We start from the raw sequence: 17,911 nt of genomic DNA, 5'->3' as shown, positions 1-17,911 counted from the left end.
AACAGTAGTGCTTCATGGTAGAGGATTGACACCCCATCTGTGCAAAGCCAGGGTGCTTTCTTCTTTTGTATGAGAGAGGAAGGTCTAAGGTTAAGCCAATAATGACACCAGAGAGATATGGATCGAGTAGCATTACGTCTGACATTCCCCTACAGTAAGAGAGGAAATGGACTTAGAGCATACCTGCAATGTCCTTCACCTGGGGAGTCAGTCACAGATCTGCCCCTCTTGAGCTACCAGTTTTACCTTCTGTTCTTTCCTCTGGCTACTGAAGACTTCTATTCAGGTGTAGATTTACTGAAGGTGGTGTGTGAAAGTGGGCTAATTGAACTCTCCCATTAATCCTCACCTCTTGCTGTTTTCCTCCAGAGCTAGCAGCCAGTGATAAGAAACTGGGGGAGGGTATGGGAATGCATACTGATAGAGATAACAGTGAACAAACTGTTGAAGAGGTGATAAGCATCCTTCATCCAGATGGAGTTATAATAATGACTCTTCTTGGCCAAGACAAGACAGATATAGTAATAAAAAGCCATGAGTTTTGAAATTCTGCTAATCTAATTGCTCTTGTGAGCCCAATTTGGTTATACTGGTGAGTACACATTTGAAAATCATAATAGAAGAAAGGCACAAAGTGAACAACTAATTCTCTGAGCTATATGCACTGCCTTGCCCTCACTTCTGTCCTGAGAGAATTGAAGGGGTAACCGTCTACTAGCTACTCCACATCTGAACTGGAAGAGGGTTCTTATTAACTGGAGATACTGCTCTATAGAAAGACTTTTTTGGGGGTGAGGGGGTGGGTGTTAACTACAAACCTCTATTTCAGGATGCAGTTCAAATATATCTGAAGTCTGGATGGCAGGAATCCTCGATTTGAAAAAGACAATTAAGATGTACAGCATGGGCTTGCCTCACAGAGGGTTTTAAATGTAGTTCAAGATTGTCTGAGGGTAATTAAAACTAAAGGGTCAGAATCAGTTTCAGACAAAATTAAAGAGGTGAAAAATGCACGTGATTATATGTTCACAGCTTTAATAGAAGAAAATAAAAGCTTAGACCTGAAGAGAGGCAAAATGGAAACTAATCTGGAACAGACGAGTGTCACTTTAGTCAGGTGCCTGAAGGAACTGGCAGCATCAAAAAGCTTTCTGCTCCCACCTCCCCTCCCCTTTGCAAAGGTGGATGGCAGATATGTTGAAGCAGTATTTTAGGGAAAATTCAGAAGGTATTACTGAGCTGGAAGAATGCCTGAAAGGAAGTATCTGAGAACATCAAAGTAACTCATTTGGCACATTTAGCCAATTTTCAAAGTGACGCAGGTTATGAGAGACCCTTTTTATCTTCAGCTTTGGCAGTTTTCCTACTGTACAATAATGTCCCTGAAGCTCTTGGAAAGCAGTTCTAGCTATCTGTCATTCATACGCCCCTCTTCCCAATATTCAGGCCCTGACAAGATTAAGATTCCTTCTCCTAGATTTCTCTCACTGTCCTGTCTCTAGGAATAAATTTAAGAAGTTGCTTTAGCAATAGAGAACTTCCTCAGCAATGGCAAACTTTCTAATACTCTTAATATCCATGCATTACAATCATGGAGATCTCCTGCAAGCCCTACCAGTGTGAGACGATCAGGCGAATCTTACTTTCATGCTTTCCAGGAGAGTCTTCTGCTCCTAGAGAAAACCTTGTTTGAGTGAATGAACAACTTGCATATATTGGTCCCATTATCAGTGAAAGACTTCAGAGCTCCTTCTCATATGCAGTTATTGCAGATACATGCAATAACATGAGCTCTTTCACCCATGATTGGCTTCTATCTGGAAATTTGTGGCATCCATTGAGTAGGCATCCTATTGCAGCTTACATGCAAGAAGTCTGATGTTCCCTACATGTGTCACATTTATTGTGTGACGTAGCAAAGGATGCTCTTGCAATACCATCCTCACAGACATCCTATACTGGCAGACAGTAACCCTGAAGTGTGACAGAGTTTCCATACAGGCCACTTCTCTCCAGACAAGATGAGGAAGATAGAGCAATTCCAGTCTTCCTCTTGAAGTCAGCTTTGGGCAGACAGGCCATTCAACCTGCAGAAAACTTCAAAGAAGTTGTCTTTTCACACTAATTAGAATGGAAAACTGAGCCTTAACTAGTAGGAATATAAAGGAAAAATATTTTCTAGACCTCTCTTCCAGTGATATCTAGATGATCTTGTTTTGGACAATGAACATTAACTTGACATTTCAATTTAATATTAACTGCATTATAAATGATGACATAAAAAAAGAACAGCACATTGTCATTTCTGATGCTACTGCAGCCCCATGCAGAGGCAGTAAAAGTGACTTAAGATCAGTGATGAGAAAGGAGATGCAAAACCTAGAAGCCATTTAATACATTTACTATTAAAAAAAATTACTGCCTTTGATTTTTAGTAGATTTCCTGGATGAACCTAAAAGTGCACTTAGTGCTTCAAAGTTAAACATAGTGAATTAGTATTATAATTTCAACTGGTCTGAGGAACAAGACTTGAATCAAATAATTAAAATACACTAGCAAGAATTAAGACAAGCATTGTAATACGTACGCTTGCAGGTTGAAATTAGAAGCACAAGCAAATCCTGGTTAGTTACATACCAGGACAGATGCACAACTGGAAACACAATATAGAATTTCTGACAGTCAATTCCACTCTGTCTCCTTGACAATAAAGCCTAATTTTCTTTAGAAGAAAGGAGTACAGCTCATGCCTATTACTTTAAAATAATTTAATGGCCAGTACTTCTTTAACACAGTTGCGCACGGAATGACATATTAGCGTTCAAATGGAAGCTTAATAGAATGAGGCAGAGAGAATAATGATGAGAACAGACCAAATGATGGCAGGGGAAAAAAAAAAAAAAAAAAAAGATATGTCTGTTGGACCAAGTAAGAAATCATAAAGGCAATAGGTATTCTGGAATAAAGATGAGGGTGTAAATTGGATGAATATGAATAGATTTTAAAAATGCAAATATGAGGTGAAAAGAAAAAGGGAACTGAGAAAGAGACAGCAAAAGTGATTAGGGAAAAAGTCATGGGAAGGTTTTAAGTGCAGTGACCTTAAAAGAACAAGTTTGCTAGAGTGAAAAACAAGTAGTGCTTGAAACCTTAAGGAGACATGTTAACAGGCGAGATACTCTTTAAAATTTATCGTGATCAATTTTGATTAGGATTTGAGTTTGTACAGTTCCAGTTCAGGGAAAAAAAAAACCCTAAACCCCTCTTTGATTATGACTTTGCTCCTGAATCCCCTGAAAGTTGCCAAAAGACATAATTTTCAAATAGGGTGTTATTGATTAATCTGTACCTTTGGTATTGTAGGTAAAATTGCTACAATATTAGTTACCAGTTTGGGTGAGGAGCCTGAATATTCATCAAATAGAAGTAAATGTTAAAAAGATTTATGCGGGCATGATCTATGCAAGGTGATAACACTTTTGAAACCCTCTATATCACCTAGGACTAGACGCTCAAAAAGAATATATGTGGTGAATGTTTCAATGCCTAAGTCAGTGTATCCTCTCCCTAAAATACAACCCATGTTCCTATGCGTTGTGGAATACTACTCATAGCAGCTGACACACTGAGCAGAAAGCTGCCATAATTTACTAACAGGAAACACTAAACATTACTTGTTGCACAGGCCCCACTATCTTAATGTATACCAAGGAGCTTCTTGGCTGATGCTGCCAATTCAAAGGTGTTCCTTTGACCCACAGCTCTGAACTGTCATCTCTACAGTAGCCCGTGCACCTGAACAGAGGTACACATGATTACCCTTTGGACACCTTGGAGTCATATTGGAGCTGAGGGGGGAAGGCACATTATGAAAATGGTCCAGCATCCCAGTGTAAAGTTTAACATGCCTGTAAAGGGTGGAATACCTTGATATTACGTGTCTTGAAGTCATTAAAATCTAGGTTATTTAAGAGCAAGGAACAAGATTGTTTATACAACCCCCAAAATAGATAACTGAATTACATACAAAGCACTTACAGACAGACAGAAATGAGTGGGAACCATACAAAATCTACTTATCGCAAGACCAGAAGTTTCTTCTGCTTCCCTTCTATCCAGCCAACATGCTGTTAGATTCTTAACATAGGTGTTCAGAGATTCCGTCCTTTTGCATATCCTGAGGCATTCAGGGAGCCTAGCGTTGGGAATCCTTCCTTTTTTGTACTACCAACACCCTTCTTGGGAAGTTAAGATTCAAGGCTGCCTCCTCACTCCACCCTGCTGAGAAAGATTTATTGATATTTATTTGGTCCCAGGTAACTTCAGACTTTCTCCCTCCTTGCCACTGAGCGCCCCTTTATGCTTTCAAAATGTTCACTTCCCTTAGGCCTATCCAGGAGCAATCATCACCTGCCTAGACCATAAACAGATTATGTTAGTGGTGCTCCAGAACCCTAAAGTTTTAACCTGCTGTGATGCAAAACGCCCTTTCTTGTCAAGCAACTCAAGACCCAGGCTGATGCTTTTTTCACACAGCTTATCATGCAACCTGATATTTTACACGCATATGTAACTTGCCAGTCTTATTTGATATAATTGCATAACTCAATTTACTTGCAGTTTATCCAAGATCAGATCTTATCTGAAATCAAACACTGCAGCATTTTGTAAAAATGGGTTTGGGAAGACTACCCCTACTGCACCCCAAATGATTTCCCTCCAAAAATTGTTTTTAGAGGACACCATGATCTTGCCACCCCTAGATCTGATATCTAATTTGAGGTGGCACCCCTAACCCTTGCTTGGCTTTAGTTACTGATGATCCATCACTGGCGAATTAAGTTTTCTATTATATAACATATTTATTAATCTGAAAAACCCACTTTTAAGCACACTATATAACATTCATTGCCTGATAAGAGTGTAATAAATTTACCATAACCCTTTTTTAAATGAAGGTGTTTGGTGAATCGTTTGGACAGCTAAGTTGTCTTCTACTCTACCACTTTCACATTACTATTCTTCTGTTCACTGTCTAAACAACTCTAAAGAACAGTTCAAGAGGAAATAATGTAATTTAATTGTTTCTTTTGAGTTTCTTCTGAGTGTATGCCGTTAGCACCGTATACATGAATGGTGGGAAAACAGTTATGATGTGTCAGTTAAACACTGGTGATGATCACACTAACAGCACAGTTCTCTCATTCATGACTGCTTAACACGCCCGATTCAGCTGTATTCTTCACTAATTCCGTACATGTCTACTCTTTTTTCTGATCATCCAGAACGTCACAGAATCACAGAATCAATCAGATTGGAAGAGACCTCTGGGATCATTGAGTCCAACCATTGCCCTGACACCACCATGTCAACTACACCATGGCACTAAGTGCCATGTCCAGTCTTGTCTTAAACACATCCAGAGATGGTGACTCCACCACCTCCCTGAGTAGCCCGTTCCAATGTCTAATGACCCTTTCTGAGAAGAAGTGCTTCCTAATGTCCAACCTGAATCTCCCCTGGCGAAGCTTGAGGCTGTGTCCTCTTGTCCTATCGCTAGTTGCCTGGGAGAAGAAGCTGACTCCCACTCCACTACAACCTCCCTTCAGGTAGTTGTAGACTGCAATAAGGTCACCTCTGAGCCTCCTCTTCTCCAGGCTAAACAACCCCAGCTCCCTCAGCCGTGATCTTTACTGATCAAACTGCCTATTTTACAAAGTAAATGATACACACTGGTAGCACACCTAAAAGCTATTTATCGAGCTGCTGAGTGCATTTAGTGTGCAACAGACTTTCATACTGCCTGCACTGTTTAAGCTTTAACACCCAACCCTCCTATGTGAAGAGGTTGCAAAACTTGCAACACTTCTGAATTAATAAAAGAGATAGTCCAATGTCATTATTACGTCTGATATTATGGTTCCCACTTATGAATCAGCTTCCTGGGAGTGTAATTTTATGCCCACAACAAATTTTAATCTGAAAATATATCACAGAATCACAGAATGTTAGGGATTGGAAGGGACCTCGAAAGATCATCTAGTCCAATCCCCCTGCCGGAGCAGGATTGCCTAGACCATATCACACAGGAACGTGTCCAGGCAGGTTTTGAATGTCTCCAGAGAAGGAGACTCCTTCTCCTACATTTCTAGGTTTATTATATAATCCTACATTTATTATATAATCCTACATTTCTAGGTTTATTGCTTCTGTTCACAAGCTGAAGGAATACTTCTCTTCTCTTTGGTCCCCCTGACAATTCATAAACAGTCTGTGGGACAGCAAAAGCTAAATGACTTCCTGTAACTCCTGGTTTAATAAAGTAAACAAATTCTGCCCTCAGGTTTACACCCACAGACTTAGAGTTAGGGCGACTGGAGCAGACTCAAATTCTTGCTCTGCATCAGCAGCTTTCTTAACAATTCTGTAGAAGTTTGTTATATTTCACCATTTCATTGTCTGGTAACATACTGTCTGCTCAGCTAGGATAACCGAAAGAAATGAAATATCCTGTTATACTTACTGGCTATCCTGGAGATGACTGGACTCTGTCTTCACAGGGGGAGAAAAGAGACTAGAGATCTTACTCTAATATATGTAAAACATTCCCTAAGCAGCAGTGCCACAGCAGACTACTGGGGTAACATTTTATGTACAAGAAGGTCCAAAACACGTGGAGGATGTTTATCAAATGGGACTGCTACCAGGAAGTGACCATGAAACAGGGCACTTTTGGGAAAAGCCTTGTCATGAAAATAACGTAAAATCCCTGCCTCCCTGACTGCCAGTAGCAGCTTTGTGGATTCCCTTGAGATGATTTACAAACAAAAGACACCAAAGTGTGCAAAGGACACAGTTACGTAATTGTGAAGTAATTTCTGCACTACAGAAATAAGATTATGGTAGTAGTAAATTATTTCCTGTTTTTTTTCCTTGCATCAGACAATAGAACATCAAATAATCAAAGAATAAAGAGAGTTAACTTGTTTCCCGTTGCTTTTATGTTAGTTTTGACAGGAAGTAATTACAGGTAGTTTGTTCAGACATGATACTAATATTCTTTGTGTTTCTGCTGGAAAACCTACACATTTAACTAAATAGAATTAGTATGATAAACTTTAGTTATCAGCTGTAGATATTTAAGATACCAAATACATATTAAATATCTGTCTGTCTTAATAAGTTGTTCCAACATGGCAAGCTAAGTTTAGAAACACGTGTTTTGCTGTGTTAAACATGCACATTATTCAAACCAGGACAACTGGTCTGTAGGTTGGAATTATTTGTATAGGTAAGTGAAACAAATTAAAATTAAACTCTCCCCTTTACAAAACCATATTTTAGTGCTAAATATTTAATTGTTCAACTGGGATAGAGTTAGGCATGTGAAAAGCGACATGGCTGGGAACTGAAGTCAGGCTATTCTGTGCCACATTTTAAAGTCTGTTTTCAGATGCTCCTAATCTAGTTTCAAGTTCTTTTCACCATCTAATTCACATTATCCCCGGAAGCTGTTACCAGTCAAGCACCAAAGCAGCACTTTTCACACCAGGAATAAACAATCACCGCCACCTCTCCGCCTGGCAGAGTAGCTGCAGCCGGTGGGCAGCGATGCACCCACTGGGCCGTGTGTCAGTCTGGAGGGACAATAGCGGTGGTTGGCCAAAGGGGATGGATTCTGTTGGACAGAAGAGAGGCACGTAGGAAAGGGTGTTCCTCCATCCAGGAAGGTCTCAGTACTACATGTGAGACACTTGCCTATGCAAGTCCTTCTAGAAGCATCAGTGGGCTTTGGATTTGTATAATCATCTGATTACAAAGTCAAATAATAGTAGCATTTGGTTTATCCTAGTTGGATAAAATGCTAGAAACCCGATGCAACTGTTTTGGGGAGGCTTATTACTTATCTATTAGGCAAAGATTACAGATCAGCATTAATTAGCAAGATACTCAAATTTACCTTTCATTTTTGCACTAATGCATTCTTAATATAATTTAACATTTTGCTGTGAACGTCTTATTACAAGAAATTATGTATGGTAAGATTTTTAAACTACATGGAATATTAATGTGAACATACCTACATATAGAATATTTTAGTACTCTGAGAAGTAAAAAATCATTATGATTACAGAGCAGTTAGCAGGACTGCTCAAAGATTTTCTTTCAAGTAGACTCCTAGGATAGAAAACAATAACAAGTAGCTCACTAGAAATTTCCATTTGAATATGAACTGCCTTCTAGGTGCTAGACTTTTATTACAGGGTAAGGCTGATGCAGCTCAGGCTTGTAAACCTGTGAGTTTTCTATCTAAATAACTCTCAAAGCTCTTTTAGAAAGGGTCAGAAACTTTTTTTTCCTTGGAAAAAAAAAAAAAAAAAAAGAGGTTTTCCAATTTCTAGGTCCCTCAAGTTTGGAAGGAGAAGAACGTTCTGATTGCAATTATTTTGTCAAACTCATGGGACTTCAACACAATCTAATTGCAAAAATTGTCTGACTGAACAAAGAGATAGTTAAGGGATAGAAATTCAAGTATCTGCTATAAACGAAACATAATTTTATTTCTAGGTGACACAATAACCATAAAGAATAAAACTGCTGGATGTAAGAGACTTTAATTTATGTACAAGCCCTGAGGTAATGAGTGACACACATTTTAATGCAGATAAATGTAAAACAACGAGATAGGACCAATCAATAGATATTTGCTGATGAGAACGAAACAAAAGATATGTGAGTGCAGTGGAAGTAAAAATAGACACATCTTCTGTTCATGATACACCTAAAATGGCCAAAGTGATTAGGGAGAATATCACTATGAAAGGAGGGTGGATTACAGCAAAGAAATGCCTGAGTTGCCTCTTGCATAACAAACAGCAGCAGTGGCCTGATTTTGTACTTTTTTAGATCTCCCTCGAATACAACCCTTTTTCTGAACTACAACACAAAAGAGACTTAAGATGTAAATGTATTTCAAAATGCCTAGGAAGAAGGAACCCTTTACATCACTATCAAAACTGTTACTTAAGGCCTGAATTCTGACGACACCTAGTATTTTACTTTTACCATAATCCCAGTCATTTCAATGCCTCAGTTTGCTTCTGTTGAATCTTTCCCTTCCTTGTCATTCAGTTGGCCTGATAATTCTCCTTGCATTTGCCAGCTGACAGGAGTTCTGTAGTTGTTCAACAAAAAAACTACATACCCTAAAACTACAGCCCTGGAAGCCATTTTTAGCTGTCTGAAGGATAATTCTAATTAATAGAATAATTAGAATAGTTATTAATAGAATAATAACTCTAATTTAACCATACTGCCTCTTACTACCATGGAACACCCTTTCTTGAAGAACAGAGGGTTAGTATCTGTTTTGTATAATGAATTTAAAAACCATAAGGGACTTTGGTTATCAATAAAAACCAAACACCCTCTTAGATTTTGAAGATTAAGTAGGCAGGCACAGGTTAAACAAAATGGGAGAACCAGCAGCAGACAGCATCGTTAAACTTAGTCCGTGCCAGTATTAAACCAATGCCTGTGCCTGCTTTTGAGATATCAACAAATGGCTTGAGGTGCCTTTTCTTGGAATCAAGACCAAAGTTCTGATTATATATGGTCATTAACAATTTAATGTCTTTTTCTGACTTTTTTTTTTATTTGCAAGAAGGGGCATGTTCCTGTTTGTGGTGTTCTTCCTGCCAAAATCCAGTTTGGGCTGCTGAACACTCCCTATCCAGTGCAATCTGGTTTTGTTACTGCCTGTTTTATTGGAAAGAACACCATGCTGCAGGGTATGCATTTGATAGTGAATATACTTATTATCAAGTGCACCTTTTGCAATACCTCTGCATTTCACAACCAGGAATCCCAGTGTTGAAGGATCCCAAAATTGTAAGTGTTCCCTGTTTTTTCACTGGAACACCCACCAGCAGAAGTACTGAAGTTCAGTAAGATCCCAAGCTGTTAGAACCACCTCCCACCAAGTTGACTAACAGTGACCCATATTAATCACCTAAATTAGGAACACAGTAGCCTTAACTCACCTACAGAGTGTGATTAAAGTCACACTATTTTCTGAGGACAAAGTCATCTCCACAGAGCCTATACCTGGAGCTGCTTCACTCAGCAGTGTTGCACCTGAGTTTGGCTAATTAGCACTGAAGGAAGGGAACAGAGTAATTAATGGCATATAGTGGAGTCAAAGAAGAGTTGTGATGCCCAGCAGCAGCAAGAGCACTGCAACTGAAATCGGGGGCTTCAGCAGATTCTCAAGGAGAGGAGGGTGCCAGATTCACCTCCTCTCATCCAGCAGCTCTTTGGTTTGAGCTGACTGACAGTCAGTAGCTGTCCCTGTAAAAGTTACTTTTTTTGACAGAGAAAGCACCTAGCGTGCAAGGTTATTGATCACAGAATCACAGAACATTAGGGATTGGAAGGGACCTCGAAAGATCATCTAGTCCAATCCCCCTGCCGGAGCAGGACTGCCTAGACCATATCACACAGGAACGCGTCCAGGCGGGTTTTGAATGTCTCCAGAGAAGGAGACTCCACAACCTCTCTGGGCAGCCTGGTTTGGAGGAAAGGGGATTTCCGAATTGTGCAGGTGTTACTGCTGATATCTTCGCTTCCCTTTGCAGACCAGACACGTATTTCCCCACAGTAATGCAAAGCTTAGTTCACTCCTATGCAGAAAGCAGCAACATTAGCGTTAAAACATCATGTTAATAGTGTATTTGGAACTTAGGCTTTTGTGAGCAAGGAAATGGCTCACATGAACATGGAAATGTTTGTTTTCCTCTTCGGCATTCCCCGCAAGCATCACAGCCATTTATGTATTTTACCAAGGAGCAGCTAAAGGGTAATGGTAGATAATAAACATTTGGTAACCAAGGATGCATCTTTCTTATTTACTCAGAACTCAGAGGGCATTTGGCATCATCCAATTCCTGGTGAGTCTGGAAGTCAACAGGAACCCAGGAGCTAAGCTTAGCCTCCCTTTTGGCAAGAAAACCACCACCTGGCAAACCACTTTGAAAGGCTGCAAGAAATAATCTGGTTTGCAACCAGGCTGTGAAGCCCTTTGTAGTGACACTGATCAGAGAGGGCCCGAGGACAACATGAGGTGCAAGATAAAAGGAAGTAACAGTGCTCATGATACAATGCCCAGCTCCGCACCCTTCCAGTACAGTTCCCAGCCAGGTTCTCAGGTACTCAAAAATTGTTTGTTTGAAGGTCATCCATTCTTCTGTGCTTAAATAAAGTTTCTGGTGAAGTGTTAGTCATTCACAGAAGAATTAAGCCATCAGAGACACAGTTTCACGCCAAGCGATCATAACATGGTTACACTGGGCCCAAGGCCAAGGGGAAGGTAGTTTGTGAAGCCTAGTTAAGAAGCTTGTATAGTTTAAGAATTTTCTAGGCTCTCTTCCATCCTTAAAATTGACACCCATATATATACACAGTTTAAACGTTGCATATTTGTTTGCAGGCTCTTTAATCAGCTGAATTAAAAAGCAGTCACTGCAAACTGCGTATGTTCATAATAAGTTTAGCGAGGCCACTAGATTTAGTGGCACTGTACATTAACTTATCTTGTCCTTCTCTGCAGGAATATACTCTTGACAACATTTCCAACTTTCGAATTAGGAAAAAGGACCAGTCTATGAAAGAGAGATTCAGGAAAAAGCAATCAATGATCCTAAATCAGGAAGGAAAAGCCTCCTGTTCAAGACGAGGCAGTGTGATGATTTGAGGACTTGTCTACATTATATCCTGGAACATAGTGCAAAGATCCTGAGGCCAGTACTGGAACTGAAGGCAGTGTAGCTGGGGAAGTGTGGCTCTGTGGGACTGGAATTAGTAGCTGCTACTCATTGCTTTTGGTTGTGACTGGATGTAGGGGACAGAGAGGACAGTGCAGGCAACGGATTTTAGTTGTGGATACTTTGGTTAATGATTAGGAAGAGAGAGGTGATTCCTGGCAAAACTGAAAATATCTTCCAGTGAAGACATTTTCTTCCCTTCAGTTAGAAAACTCCCCCCCCGGCCCAGGTTGTTTCCCCAAGTTTATGACTATCATTTTTATTTTATGGAATATGTCCTTTCTTATATGAAGCCTGAGTGCCTGCCAATAGGAAGGTCATGCCTATCATGCTACTAAGAGACAGGTGGAGCTAAACCAGTATCATGCTCACAGAGAGGCAGTTTCAGAGGTAGTGGAAGAGCCCTGTCAGAGTGCAGGAATTTTTGCTGAGAATTTTACTGAGATGTCACTTCTTTAGACTCTCAATCTCCTTCTAGCATGTCCAAAACAGAAAGAAGATAGAAACAGCACAAGTACTAGCTCTGCTGCAGACTGGATGGAGCTGTAGCAAGCTTGAAGGCAGCATGAACTGCATGAAGTTCAACAAGGCCAAGTGCAAGGTCCTGCACATGGGTCGGGGAAATCCCAAGCAAAAATACAGGCTGGGCAGAGAATGGATTGAGAGCAGCCCTGAGGAGAAGGACTTGGGGGTGATGTTTGATGAGAAGTTCAACATGAGCTGGCAATGTGCACTTGCAGCCCAGAAATCCAACCATATCCTGGGCTGCATCAAAAGAAGTGTGACCGAGGGAGGTGATTCTCCCCCTCTACTCTGCTCTCATGAGACCCACCTGGAGTACTACATCCAGCTCTGGGGCCCCCAACATGAACATGGACCCATTGGGCCGAGTCCAGAGAAGGGCCACGAAGATGATCGGATTGCTGGAGCACTTCTCCTGTGAAGACAGACTGAGAGAGTTGGGACTGTTCAGTTTGGAGAAGAGAAGGCTCCGAGGAGACCTTATAGCAGCCTTCCAGTACCTGAAGGGGGCCTACAGGAAAGCTGGAGAGGGACTTTTTACAAGGGCGTGTAGTGACAGGACGAGGGGGAACGGTTTTAAACTGAAAGAAGGGAGCTTCAGATTAGATGTTAGGAAGAAATTCTTTGCTGTGAGGGTGGTGAGACACTGGTCCAGGTTGCCCAGAGAAGTTGTGGCTGCCCCCTCCCTGGAAGTGTTCAAGGCCAGGTTGGATGGGGCTTTGAGCAACCTGGTCTAGTGGAAAGTGCTCCTGCCCATGGCAGATGGGTTGGAACTAGATGATCTTTAAGGTCCCTTCCAAACCAAACCATTCTGTGATTCTATTTCTGCAGTTTCCAAAGTTATCCTGTGCTTTTAGGAAAGACAGCTTTGGGAAAAGCTTCAAAGAAAGAGAATCCATCAGGCTTTTAAATCTACTGATCAATTTATATGTTTTAGACTTTCTCCACTACAAATAGACTAGAAACATTTTGATAAAAGCAGGGTAGTCCAACAGCTGGGCTTCTGATTAGCCTTTGCTGTTCTCTTTAGCCCCTAAGTTCAAAAGATAAACAGTCTTTGCTGCATGGGCCTCTGAAGCCCCATGTACCTTTGGTGCTCAGTGGATCCAAAAGCACAGGTTTGGGATTGTAAGCAAGAAACAAAGAATGAAGGGAAACCAGGAAGTCATCAATCTAGAAAAAAAGTAAAAGTTTTAACTTTGGCTCCTCCTGACAGCTGATTAAAGGCTAACACAGCAGTTTGGCTGGAAAGACCGCTTCCCTCCCAAGCCCCAGGGTAAGCAAGTATTGTAAATACTTTGTGTGAGTGGCAGCAGAAAAAAGGCAGAAAACTGCTATTAGCATGGACTTATTTGAGAGGGGCCTGAACAAAATCTAAGCAACTCTTCAGCTGTGAGCTGTGTTAATCTTAGCTATGGATTGGAGCTCTGCAGCTCATGACCATTGTTAACTGAGAATTTTATGTGATATGTTTAGACATAAAAACTGATGTAACATAGCACACATATGGGTTTGCAAGACAGCAAACTAGCAAGTGATAGCCACACACAAACATGCACACACATTAATTTGATTTCTTTCAATACAGGAAGCTTTACTATTCAAAACAGTTGCCCCAAATGATAAGTTGAAGACAAGTACTCTACATAGAACTGGGCACCATTTTACCATGTGGGGTGTCACCTGTGAGGTGGATTAAGCCACAAATCTGAAGATACAGAGGTATTATGTTCACTGTCTACATCAATGGTTATTGAACTTTATCACAAATGGTAATGATCCTATCAATTGAGAACATGTGCGAGGGAGGACAGAGGTTACGGCACAGTAAGGCAGTACTCTTGAAGGACGTGGATAATGAAGACAATTCTCATCCTCTCTCCTCATCATTCTGCAGATGAGGTCGCTGTATGCAGGAAAGGAGTGAAATGCAAGTTGATCTCATGCAGTCAACAAGGTAGGAAAATTATCGCTCCCACCACTCCTTGCTACATTTTGTGAGCGACTGAAGAATCTGTTGTAGAAGAGAAGCCGAGTCTGCCTAGGGCCACATCCTAATGTTGATTGCTGCAGTCTAGCTGCAGTTGTTATTACTATTAACAAAGAGCTATGTGAAAAAAATGATTGCTTCATCACCTTATTTCCACCAGGAATGTGCTATTCTAAGTGATCTCTTGCTATATTATTTTTATGAAGAAAAACCTGTGGCATTACCAATATTTCTACAGAGAGCTGGAGTTTAAGCACTGCTTCTCCAGAACGAAGACTGCAAAATCTTCATGACAAATGTTTTAACAGCTGCATGTAAGAAGGATGTACAAGGAACTAAAATAAGGCTGTGTGCTAATGTAGATGGGAAAGAATAGGAACTTAGAGTCTTTTTTATCTGTATTTGAAAACAAATCATGTTTCAGATTCATGTTGGCCTTAACTGGTATATGAAATCGAAACTAAGAGTGTGTGTGTGGGAGAGGGTTGAAGTGATGTGGAATACCGCCCTTTCATTTCCCCAAATAACAACAACCCCTACTATTATGATGGTAGCATATTATATTTCAGACCTGAGCAGGACATATTGCAGGAAAAAGTTTAAAAGTTTTTACATTCTTTTGATCATAAGTGGGAAAACTACAAGCTTCTAGTGATGTTGAACTGAAAGGAAGTAAAAAGAACAGAAATAGCTTCACTAACATTCAAAGGTTGTCCCATGTGCCAGCATCATCTGGATTTAACAACAATGGATTAGCAGGATCATTAAAACAAAAAAAAAACAACAAATGAAAAACCAACTCAAAACATCCAAACCACAACCCCAAAACTACAAAGAATAAATCTATTTTCAATGAAGAATCTAGAAGAAACTGTGAGTGGCTATATTGCCAGCTTTACACAATATATATTATAAGTAATTATCAAACAACATATATGTATGAACTAATTTGGGAGAAACTAGTAGGAGAGCAAAGGATGGAATACTTTGAATTATGATGATAAAAGAGTCCAAGCTAACTATACGTCCATATAAAACTACTGAAACTGTACAGCTAATTACAGGTCCCTTCCAACCGAAACCATTCTATGATTCTATAAACTGAGCGCAAGCCAGCAGCATAAAGGAAAAAAAAAAAAGAAAACCAAACCCCAAAAATCTCCACCATAGAATAACTAAGAATGAGATCCCCTCACTGATAGAATAAGTTATGATGCAGAAGGCATCAACACCACAGCCACTAGCAGTTACAATACACGGTAACTTCTGAAACAGGCTGGATAAAGAGTACAAAGGAAACCTCTCCCCCCTCCTCAATTCTTTAGTGAATCCATGACATGAATGAGCTGTTCAGACACTGACTAACCATGGTTATCCATTTTCTGCAGGACACACAGTACCAATGATAACTCACTCCCTGACTGCCAGGCTGAGCACTGGCTGCAAGTTTCTCACAAGGCAAAAAAACCCCACCCCAAACCAAAAAACCTCAAACCTTAGCAGGCCTAGACAGCAGTGTGGTACAGCATCAGAAGCCTGTGCCTGTACAACTGCTCCCTGCCGAGTTCACTACAGCTTGAGAAGAGCCGAATTGTGCTCACTTGCATGGAGATGGGCCATAGGCTGGAGGTGCCAGTCCTTTGCATATATGTCCTTCTGGCTCTTTTTCTAGCGGCTGCAGCAGATGGGGGGGCAGGGGAGAAGAGAAACATCAAGGTGGCAGGAAGATGCAGCACTTGAGAATAACTAGATTGTTGAGATCTATTGGAAACATCAGAGCTTTCTGTCATGGCAGTTACAGCCACAGTAAAGTCAAATGTGTCTTTAAATGAAACAGCTGGAAAACAACACATGGGCTAAGCCTCTTGTGACAGTCCTTTTTCTTTCCACTAGAATTCAGTAGGCATTGGGTGCCTGGGCTTCACTGGGTTCTGACAAATCTCAGCCCTAAATTTTTGCTTTAAAAGTGTAAGGGAGAATTTTTCTAGGTTATTGAGAATAAGGTTAAGTGGATTTGAGAGAGAAACTCTTGAGAAATCAGCACCGATTATGTTGCTTTGGTAATAAGAGATCAAACGAGTCATTACCAGATTAAACATACTTTTCATTCTTCGGAAGCTTTGCTGGATCACATGACTCAGGTAGTTAATTTGAAAGCTACCCCCTTTGACTTCCCCACTTTGTTGTACAGGTACAAGCAATTCTAAATACAGTTGGGCATGATGCTTTTGTTGTAAGCTATTGGATCTCTTAAGTTTTCTCAGTAAAACATTACTTGTGAAATAGAAAAACAAACTGAACATTATGGGGCATTTTAATACATACAACAACAACAAAAAAAGCACACAAAACCCAAACAGCCCTTCCAATCCAGCACTACTTAAGTTTGAAAATTCAGTTCCTTCAATTAAATTTTTCTGCCTGACATCTACAATTACTTTTACTTTTCAACAATTATCCATAAAGTATCACTACTTAAAAAACAAACCAAAACTATTTATATATAATAGATAAATAAAAAGAAAAAAGCAAAAAAGGAAAAGCAAGGTCTGGTTACCAATGCCACTTCCCGTGGACAGACTGGTTTCAAGAACCAAGGTATGTTTAAGTATCTCTAGTAAGGGTTCAATTATTCCTACAGAGGTTCTAAACACAGCCATCATGTTTGGCTTAATGATTAGCACAGTTGGGGACATGGACAGAAAGGCTGAAGGAATGGTAATGGCTGTTGGCACTACAGGACTAACTGACAAAACAGGACGTGGTATCTTTTTGTTGTTGTTTTTGTTTCCTTGCTTTAAGTCCTTTGGAATCTAAAAGATAGAAGGTACTTTGAAATTTATTTCTTTCCAAGTTCATACCTTGTTCATCTTCAAGTCATAAACTACCACGCTACCTGCTAAAATTCTTTAACATCTGATGACAGATGTTCTAAGTTTGATACAATAATTGCCCTTACTTTTACAATAGCATAGCAACACCAGGGAGATGGGCTCAGAATTCAGTTTAAAAACAATGTTAGATACCTGCCAAGGCAATCAAGGACCCATCTTCTAGGTCTGTTCCAACTAGGGTTAGTTCTTTGTACACTTGTCGCATACGATTAGTGATGAATGAATTTTAAAGGGCTGACAGTAGAATTCTGGGGAATTTATTTTTCTTCATACAGCATTTGTTAACCTCAGTTAATGTTCTAAAGAAGTAACACAGTTCAGTTTCATTTAAATATATAATCTGTTCCAGCAATCTGTTAAATCGTATGTTTACATTTCAAGTAAAGACCCAGTTACTAAAGTTTATTCACCTTTTTCAGTGCAACTCTAGCAAGAATTACTGCTGATAATTGCTCATGATACTGAAAAAATATGCTATAGTTAGGCTTCATACCAGAGTAAGATCAATCTGCTCTTACTGAAGACCCACAATATTTATTGCAACTTGACTGAAAATTTGTGATTATTAAATCTTTTAACCTGTAGATCAGCAGCTTGCTTCTCCGCATTTCTGACTCCTAATGGTCAGCAATAAAGCGTTCCCAGAAGTGGGTTAATGCTTTGGAAAGCTTGCAGGGACGCA

At 40.1% G+C, this 17,911-nt stretch overlaps 1 protein-coding gene across 1 annotated transcript in view; it reads right to left on the bottom strand.

Moving 5' to 3' along the window:
• The window catches only part of SLC39A10 (solute carrier family 39 member 10), a 67,919-nt gene extending 61,337 nt beyond the window's left edge, over positions 1 to 6,582 (bottom strand). Inside the window, exon 1 of the mRNA XM_068407584.1 lies at positions 6,525 to 6,582. The gene's annotated coding sequence lies outside the window, so the exon portion shown is untranslated. The remainder of the gene's footprint in view (positions 1 to 6,524) is intronic.
• Positions 6,583 to 17,911: the final 11,329 nt, after the last annotated feature.

The sequence above is a fragment of the Nyctibius grandis genome, chromosome 9 (genome assembly GCF_013368605.1).
Source record: "Nyctibius grandis isolate bNycGra1 chromosome 9, bNycGra1.pri, whole genome shotgun sequence".
Taxonomy (NCBI): Eukaryota; Metazoa; Chordata; class Aves; order Nyctibiiformes; family Nyctibiidae; genus Nyctibius; species Nyctibius grandis.
This window is presented reverse-complemented; position numbering and strand designations above follow the sequence as displayed.